This window comes from Henckelia pumila, chromosome 2 (genome assembly GCF_033568475.1).
Source record: "Henckelia pumila isolate YLH828 chromosome 2, ASM3356847v2, whole genome shotgun sequence".
In the NCBI taxonomy this organism is placed as follows: Eukaryota; Viridiplantae; Streptophyta; class Magnoliopsida; order Lamiales; family Gesneriaceae; genus Henckelia; species Henckelia pumila.
Window position 1 is genome coordinate 190652134 of NC_133121.1, and position 9957 is coordinate 190662090.

At 36.1% G+C, this 9957-nt stretch overlaps 1 pseudogene; it reads right to left on the reverse strand.

Moving 5' to 3' along the window:
* Window positions 1-4487: 4487 nt before the first annotated feature.
* Window positions 4488-9421, reverse strand: LOC140879244 (inositol 3-kinase-like; annotated as a pseudogene).
* Between the last annotated feature and the right edge of the window lie 536 nt (window positions 9422-9957).

The following is a 9957-nucleotide window of genomic DNA, read 5'->3' on the forward strand; positions in this document are numbered from 1 at the left end:
CTTTCAATCAAGTCTACAGACTACATGACCTGATATTGTATTCACCATTGTTTTTGTTGGTTTTAGTTCCAAGAAATATCTTTTTATCTCGGAGAATAGTGTGCGTTGTACCACTATCAGGTATGCAAACTTTCATGAGATTATTTCCTTGTTTAGCTTTGCTCATACTGTTTTTCATATCTAATTTCAAAAAAATATGCAATAAAAATTAAAGACAATACAAATGCAAAATATAACATGTTTTCTAATATTCAGGAATGCATGAAAAATACATTATGTTACATTCTAGTCCCACCAGTTCAATTTCCTCGAATCATTCAAAAAAACAGTAGCATCGAAATGAGTTGAACCACTTAAATGGTTACTGTTTTCAACAAAATTGGTTTTTTTTCTTACCCCTTTATCGATACTTTATAGAGCTTACAAAGGTGCTCAGGGGTTCGGAAAGTACGTGATCAATGTCTTAGAGTGCCAAATCTATAACAAACACTCTCAAATGTTTTTGAGTGATTTTCATTTTCACTCATGTTTTCACTCTGCCTTTTTGGTGGGTGGTTCGTGACGTTCTTTTGAGATGAGTTATTGAAGTAACTATCTCGATTGTTTTCATATCCACGGCTGCGACCACGTCCACGATCATTTCTACGTCCACGCCCACACCCACGTCCTCGACCTCGTCCACGAACAAAATCTTGTCTATGCCTTTGATTTTGGTTTTCATTTTTAATTACGACATTTGCTTCTGGAAATGTCGTTGATCCAGTGGTTCGAAATTGATGATTTCTCGAAAATCCATGCACTCTATACTGTTGTTGCAGAGTTATATTTGATGCGTGGAAAGTTAAAAATGTTTTTTCAAGTATTTTCATTTCAGTAACCACATGCCCACAAAATTTAAATTGTGAGACTATCCGATACATCGCAGAATTATAATCACTGACTTTTTTAAAGTCTTGGAATCTCAACGTATTCCATTCATCTCGGGCGGTCGAAAGTATTACTTCCCTTATATTCTCAAATCTTTCCTTCAAACCTTTCCATAAAAATCATTAGGTCTTTTTCTGTGAGATACTCACATTTCAATCCTTTATCAAGATATCGACGCAAGAAAATCATAGCTTTTGCTTTATCTTGTGAGGATGATATATTATTTTCTTTAATGGTATCACTTAGACCCAATGACTTAAGATGCATTTCTACATCGAGAGTCCATGACATATAATTCTTTCCAGTGATATCGAGCGCAATGAATTCAAGCTTTGCCAAATTTGACATGGTGGTACTAGAAAAATAACAATGCATTTTATTAGTTAATTTCCATTAATATGACAATACAAAATAATGGATAAACGACAAGTATGTTTAAAAATAGAGAAAAAGTGTGTGGTGGATAGTCACCGATGAATATAAGACTTGTGAGTATGAAAACCATAATAGTTATAAAAACTAGCCTTGAAAATGTCATCTTCTTATTCAAAAAAATCGAGGAGAAATAATTTTGGGAGAAAGAGTGAATTTTGATGTGATTGAAATGTGTTTGAGTGATCATATTTATAGGACAAAAACTAGCCGTTTATTATCGTTTGTAACCGTTGGGAATAAGAAAAACATTTATTATGTGTTGAATAAAAATTTATGATAATCATGTGATGCATATAATGATAATCATAATTAAATAATTATGTATATCATATCACATTATTATAAGGTCGGTGTCATAGACATTCTTTTATATAATATTGTGAAAGTATACAAATATGGTTAGTGTATATATATACACAATAAAATATATATCATATCACGTTATTATAAGATCGGTGTCGTAGACATCCTTTTATATAATAACATGAAACTATATATTAATATAGTTAGTATATATATAAATATATATCATATCACGTTATTATAAGGTCGGTGTCATAGACATCCTTTTATACAATAACATGAAATTATATATTACTATAGTTAGTATATATACATAATAAATATATATCATATCACGTTATTATAAGGTCGGTATCATAGACATCCTTTTATATAATAACATGAAATTATATATTAATATACATATATAGTAAAAATATATAAATAGTAAAATAAATATTCTTACTTGTTGAATATTTTTGTCTTAACTTTGTGCTTTGAATCTTTGGAAATTGTAGAGAACTTCGAGCGATCGTGCTGATAATGTGTTGTGAAAAAGTAAAAATTTATGGTAAAAAGTAAAAACTCCAAAACTCAAAATATATCAAACTCTACACTTAATAAAATCTTCTCTCTTAAATTGTGATTTTCTACACAAATGGAGAGACCTATTTATAGATATCATTTGGAGAATAGTCCAAAAATTAATACATCATCATCTACAACATCACACACTAATATTCAAAATTTTACAACTCAATTTTCAACATTCAACATTCAACTTTAAATATAATATATTTTCAACAAATAATACATATTACTAAGAATTTTAAAAAATCAAAATAAGTGAAGAGTGAATGACTCAAAATTGTAAATAAAGTCCTTTAAATTAACTTGAATTATATATATTGTAATTACTCAAATACCATTTGAAGTTATTAAAATGTTAAACATTATTAAGAGATTATTACTCAAGTAAATCAAGTGATTTAACAGTGCGGAACCAAAGGATTTGGATTCGGATCCTCCGAAGAGTTCGGATCCACCGACGTTGAGTTCGGAAGTACCGAACACGATCGGATCATCCGAACGAGATCGGAAAGTCCAATCAGAGTTAGACCATGCAAATTAGTGATGTATCAAGAATACACAAACACGTGGGGAATGGACCGACAGAACGCAATCGTCCACCTAGGTGTCAAGACACTATTGACACGTCACTATATACAGGGATCAGATCATCTGATCTAGGAATCGGATTATGCCGCGAGATTTCATTTTTCAATTTCCGATTCAATGTCTCTCTCTAATATTGTGTATTCTGAGTGTTTTTTTCCATACTGTACTAGCCCGATTTCCAAATTAAGCAATTAAATATCTAAGCATGTTTAGAATAGTTAAAACATAATTAAGAGATCCTCGATTGAGATTAATAAATAGAAAATTGGATTCATTACGTTCGAAAATGGTCCGGAGGGTTTTAAGTAGTTCGGAAGGTCCGAACTTGAGCCAGGATTATATCGGTGGTTCCGAACCCATCGGAAGCAAGCATTGAGTTCGGAAGCTCCAGGAAATTCGAAAGCTCCGACATGAGTTCGGAAGATCCGAACTTTCCCCCGACAGACAGATATGAGTTTCTGATTGGTGATTTGACAAGGGTGCGTTCGGAAGGTCCAAAAATTGTTGGCAGCAGTGTATTGTCCAATCATGGGACACATGTTCGGTGGATAATGATCAGAAGCTCCGATCAGGTGATCGGAAGTTCCGAAGTGAGATCGGAACATCCGAACTTGCGATCGGAAGATCCGATCCTAGCCTTTAAATAGGGGCCGAGACTCTCATTTGAAAACCGCACCAATCACTTCTCTCTCTCTCTCTCTTTCGTAGCCTAGTTTTAGGGCTTTTAGTAATCTTTTAAAGGTCCGGGCGATAACGCGACGCTATCGAGATCATAGCAAAATTCTAGAGTTTGGGCTCATCGCCATCAAAAGGCTGACGACAGACGCATGTATAATGGTAAACTCTGATTAGCTTCAGTGAGTGGCTATTATTCTAGTTAAGGCTTTTAGTAAGAAATAAGTGAGATGATATTATCTTGCTTATAGGCTTGGACTTGAGTACTCGAGGTGCTAGGTTGTTTTAGTTGCTTGAGTAGAGGTAGAGACGTACTATCTGAGATATCTTAGTTGAGTATGCATATTTTATGTTTTCATGTTAATATGACATGGTTTATGTTCATATATTATGTCACGATTATTATGCTGCATGAATTATCATATGATAAAAATCATTGAAAAATAAAATATTATAATTTGAGAAGGAAATTGAAGGTTCTAGATCCAATGATCAAGAACATTGTGAAAAAAAACAATAAGGTTCTAGGTTCTTGCGGAAATATTGATCTAGAATATTGTGTACAAGACTTGAACATTCTAGGTTCACATGTAATGACTTAAAATGTTGTGGAAAGGGTTTGGTCTAGAAAGTTTTCGTGACATTCTAGCAAGATGTGAAGACTTTGAAAAAAAATTAGACTATTCTACAACACATGCAAATATATATGTAAGACAATTTTGAATACTCTACGATGTAGAATAGTATGAACTACACTAAAAAGGTCTATAAATTCTTAGGACTTATATATAGAGAGAGATGTAGGATGAAACAAAAGTTAAATATGAATGATGTTCGATGAAACCAAGACTAACGAGTTATAATCCTACATGCTGGAAGATCATGAAGAACATAATAATGAGCATGAAATAGATTCGACAACAACACAGTTCTATTACCAAAGAATAAACGATGGGAATCACAAAGCAATTAAAGGAACCATCAATCAACTATATAAATCCAACCTGCAATAAATCCGAATCAAATTTGGGAAGTCCCATTTGCTCAACAGTGAGTGATCCAAAAAAGTTCTCCAATAAAGCAGCATCTGGCGCTGCCAGCCCCTGCACAAGCCCAGCAACAAGGCCGCCCAGGAAACTATCCCCAACGCTAGTGAGATCAACCTGGACAGTCGGAAAGGGATATATTTGCTGCTCATCATCCCTGTAATAAAGGGTACATCTATCTTTTACATTCGTCACCGCCATACAACAAAATTTCTTTGTCTCATCAACATCAATGTACGGCGTCTCGTCAGCTGACGCCTTCAAAAACCCAGTTCTAGGGAATAAATTATAAGATTTAGAATCCTTTAATTGAATAAGCCTCACTGTTCCATCTTCTTCGTCGAAGACCCGGATCAATCCTTGAACATCTACAAACACCATCTCAAAAATATCGAGCATTTTCTCTAGTCTTTCGGTCCAGACCTCTCCACCTACGCAAATTGCCAAATCGTACTCGAATTGGGAGTCGGGGTGGTCAAAGGGCGTAATTGGTTCGCATGATCGAACCCTTTTGAGCACGTGGTTTTGTCGTTGGATTTGAGAAGATAAGTGAGCACAGAAGAGGTTTGTTCTGGAGGAAGCTGAAATGAGGGGTGGGTGGTTAACTTCGTAGGAAAAAAATCATAACCCACTTCAGAGATGAATGTGGCTTCAACAGAGAAACCATCAAGCACTTCGGCGATGAAAGAGGCGGCGGAGCCGAGGGATTCTGCTAACACCTCACCGTTCTTGATCAACACATCGTGGCAATAGTTTCCAACACCAGGCATGAAACAACTCCACTTTGTCTCATCTTTTTGGTCATGTGTGGCAGCGTTGTGCTTCCATAATGGGAATTGAAAAGAAGACAAATGAAACCCACGACGGTAATTAACTAGCAGAGGGTGGGAATGATTAATGCCACGCCGACATAGAATTCACAGCTACAACACATAATATAGGGGTAATTACGTGGGAATTATGAGCACAAATGCACAATGGATATGCACAGAAAATCAGGAAACGACAGGAGATTGCATGGTGGAGTTGGGCAAGTGACATATGTGATTTTCCAAGCAGATTCGTCGTGACACGTTGGACTAGAAACATCAGAAAAAGGAGGAGGATTTCAAATGTAGGAGTTTTCGTTGAATGAATTTTGGCTCATTTCCTGTGTTCTTGTTGAGACCCCATTTTTAGTTTTTGATTTTCAAATTTTGACATTTTTTAATCTCATTTCAAAAAAATTGAATTTATCTCTTTTGTCGATGACTTGTAGTTCATCTAATACTAAAGTTCAAATTTATTATATATTATATTTAATAAATTAATATGTTGTTCACGTGCGAGACAGGTGCTTCAAACTAGTCTATATATATACATATATATATTATATATATATATACATATATATATATAAAAGCATGAATAAGAATCTCAATTGTGTTTTTACTTTTTTGTCCTTGATATTATTTAGTTGTCCATTTTTTCCTCTATTTTTATTCCTTTAATTAATATTTTTTATATTTCATTCTTGCAACTTAGGTGTTTCGGTTTTTTATTTTATTTTAGTCGTCAAATTTTGATGTTTCAGGAATTCAAGTTGGGTAACCACTTTCATTCTTCCCCTCTCTTAATTTTCCTATGGGTGCATGTATTCTTTGAATCCGCTTTTATTCTTTCTCTCATTTGGTTTTCCTCTATATATGTGTATTTTTTTATATCTATATAAAATCATGAATAAGAATCTCAATTGTGTTTTTAATTTTTTATTCTTGATATTGTTTAGTTCTTCTTTTGCCCACTGTTTTTATTCATTTAATTAATATTTTTGTTTCATTTTACTTGCAAAATTTTGGTATTCTGGGCATTCAAGTTGGATATCCTCTTTTATTCTTCTCCTTTCTTAATCTTCCTTTGGGTGCATGCATTCTTTGAATCCGCTTTTATTCTTCCTCTCCTTTGTTCTTCCTCTGTAAGGTCCTGAAATTAATTAATTCGTGATTAACAGAGTTGATTATTATTTATTATGGAATTAGTAGAGATTAATTGAGCCGAGATTGAATTGATTTAATTTGGAGTTTCAGGGACCGAATTGTAATACGCCGGTTGACTAGTCAATGGGGAGTAGATATTATTTTGACTTGACTTATATATATTCTATCATCAACATCACCCTCTCTCCTTCATTCCTCCCTTCCTCTTCACGCTAGCCGAGAGAGAGAAGCCATGGTCGTTGCTTCTCCAAGATTTTCTTGCGTCTGATTCGCACGATCCGACCGTCAGATTTTAGTTTCGAGTTGAGATTCACGATCACCGCAACGAGGGCGTTGTTTTGACGTAAGTTTTGCTACGATCCATGAACTTTTATTTTTGTCGGGTTGCCAGAATTTGATAATTTTTGAGTATGATGTTCTTGAGCTAGCATAGATCGTGTATTCGAAGTCGATTTGGAAAAAAACAAAATTTGGATTTTATATGATTTTTGGAGCATATTTTCGAAAATGGGTTTTGGATTTTGGTTGGATTTGGTTGTGTTTTATTGGTTTGGTAGATGGGTTTGAGTTGTTTTGATGATGATTATTGAGTTGAGATTTTTGGTTTGACCGTTTATAGCCGTTATGCCGTCGAAATAGAGTTTTGGATTATCGGTTGTATTGTTTCGGTTTGAATTCCGGGTTTGTGTGAATTAGTAGATTGATATCGAATCCGTATGTTCAACATTTTCAGATTTGGGTTGACGATTCGGGTTTTTGTAACAAACTTGGGAGTTTGAACCGATTCGAGAGTTGAAGACGGTATAGTATTGAACTTATTGTATTGATTCGTTTTGATTCGATTCGATATTGATTGAGTTCGTTGTTATTTTTAAATTTGAATCCTCGACGAACTTGAAAGGTAAAAGACGACATTGAATTGGAATGGGGTTGAATACTCGAGTTCGATTGATTCTTGAGTCCCTAAAATCACGTACTGCATGTTTATTTGTTGGTGTGAACTTGATTGATTATTTTGTTTACACTTGCATCCATATTGAGTCGAATATTCGATTCGTTTTGAAATTTGACGATTTAGGGAGCTATATTGAAGTGGTTTTGGATTTCGAGTTTTTCCAAGTGCCAGAATACTTCTTATAGTTGCTCTGAAGTTTAGGGGTTTGAGTTGTGCGACATCCACCCCGAATGGGAGTGTAGGTGAGTTGTTGTACTGACTTAACCCTGGGATCCCACCCGAGTACCGACTGATATTTCGATTATCTGACTTGATAATCCCGAGTTTTGAAGTCATGCATACATCCACCCTCTTTTGATTTATTGATTATTGATACATTTCAATATGAGGTGTTTAATTGATATTGTATACCTGTCTCTTTTACTTAGAAATTATATTTCTAACCGGGTTATCCGGCTGTTGTTTTTGTTTGTATGTGTACTAGGAAACAGGAGGATCAGGAGCCGGACCGAGTCGTCTGGGTTAGCTCAGGGTGAGAATGATATAAGTGAGACACCGTATGTCATAGGGTTGTGCCTTTTGGACTTGTATTATTTTGAATAGTCGAACGAACCCTATCGTCGAAATTGTTATTGTATTTTGGGCAGAACTTAGAATATTGTATGTTCTAAATATTGATATGTATGTGTTCTTGAGTTTAGAATTGATTGGAGTTGGCTTTGAATGATTTTTTTTTTTTCAGGTTCCTGCTCTTTTTGCCCGTTTGGCCTGCGCGCGGGCGAGGCTTAACCTCGCGCGCACGCGAGAACTCTGGAGGGGCTCGGATATTTTTTCCCCCTCGCACGCGAGCACTTCCCTCGCGCGGGCGCGAGAAACCCGCGAGGCCTCTGGCCTATTAGCCTGCGCGTGCGCGAGGCAATAGCTCGCGCGGGCGCGAGGCTCTCTAAAAAAAATATTGATTTGTTTTCCCTCGGCTCTTTGTGTTCGATTGTGGTTAATTATTCGAGATTAGAAGATTAAAAATGGGGTCTCACATCCTCTGTGTATAATTTTTTTTATGTATCTATATAAAAGCATGAGTAAGAATCTTAATTATGTTTTTACTTTTTTGACCTTGATATTGTTTGAATCTTCAATTTTCCCTCAGTTTTTATTCCTCTAGTTAATATTTTTTTAATTTCATTTTACTTGCAAACTATTGGTGTTTTGGTTTTCTATTTCATAATTTACTTGCAAAATTTTGGTGTTCCGGGCAATCAAGTTGGGTATCCGATTTTATTCTTCCCCTCCCTTAATCTTCCTCTGGGTGCATGTATTATTTGATTCCAATTTTATTCTTCCTCTACGTTGGTCTTTCTCTGTGTTATATATATATATATATATATATATATATATATAACAATATATATATATATTATATATATATATATATATATATATATATATATATACAATAATGTTCCCCCGCACCCCTTGGGTGCATGGAAACTTGGGCGTTAGCCTATGTGGCGCCCATGTGTGCCTTTTGTTTTGTTTTTTTTTAAACATAATACGTGGTTTCTTTTTTTTTTTTCCCCAAAAGTGCTTCTTCTCATATCCCCAATTAATACATCGTGATCCCACCACCTCCACCCATCACGCATCATCTTCATTCTCCATTCTTCACCACCCCATCCCTTGGCTCCCGGTTGCTGTTCAGCCCCGCCATGGGCTCAGCCGCCGCCATGACATCAGACCAGCCCCTCCATGGGCTCAGCCGCCGCCATCCCAGCCGTTGCGAAGCCAGCCCACCATGGGCTCAGCCTCTCAAGCCCTCGCCGGCACAACCCAATCCAGATACGCTGAAGCCCGCCTCCCCCTTCACCATCCCAGTCCCGGTCACTGAGCCAGGCTAGCTCCACCACGAGCTCGACCACCGCGAGATCGCTGCTTCCCTCCTGAAGCATGGGGCCGCTGGTGGAAGATGAAATACCATTACAGGTGAGGTCGGGGCGCGGGGTGGTGTGGTCGGGCGTGGGGTGGCCGGGCTTGGAGTGGGCGGCGGCGGATTTGAAGATTTCGAAGGGGGGAGATTTAAAGGAGGAAGAAGACGATTGTTGCGTTTTGGGCCAATCTTTTTTAATAAATTAAAAAAAATACAAAAAAAAAAAAATTTATGTGGGCACCAGCTCAGCTGGCTCCCAAGTTCCCCTGCACCCTAGGGGTGCAGGGGAACATTCCTATATATATATATATAAAGCATGAATAAGAATCTTAATTGTATTTTTACTTTTTTGACCTTGATATTGTTTAGTTCTCCATTTTGCCTTCTGTTTTTATTCGTTTAGTTAATATATTTTTATTTCATTGTTTACTTGCAAATTTTTAGTGTTCCGATTCTCTATTTTATTTTAGTTGTCAACTTTTGTTGTTCCGTGCATTCAAGTTAAGTATCTACTTTATTCTTCCCTCCCTTAATCTTCCTCTTGGTGCATGTATTCTT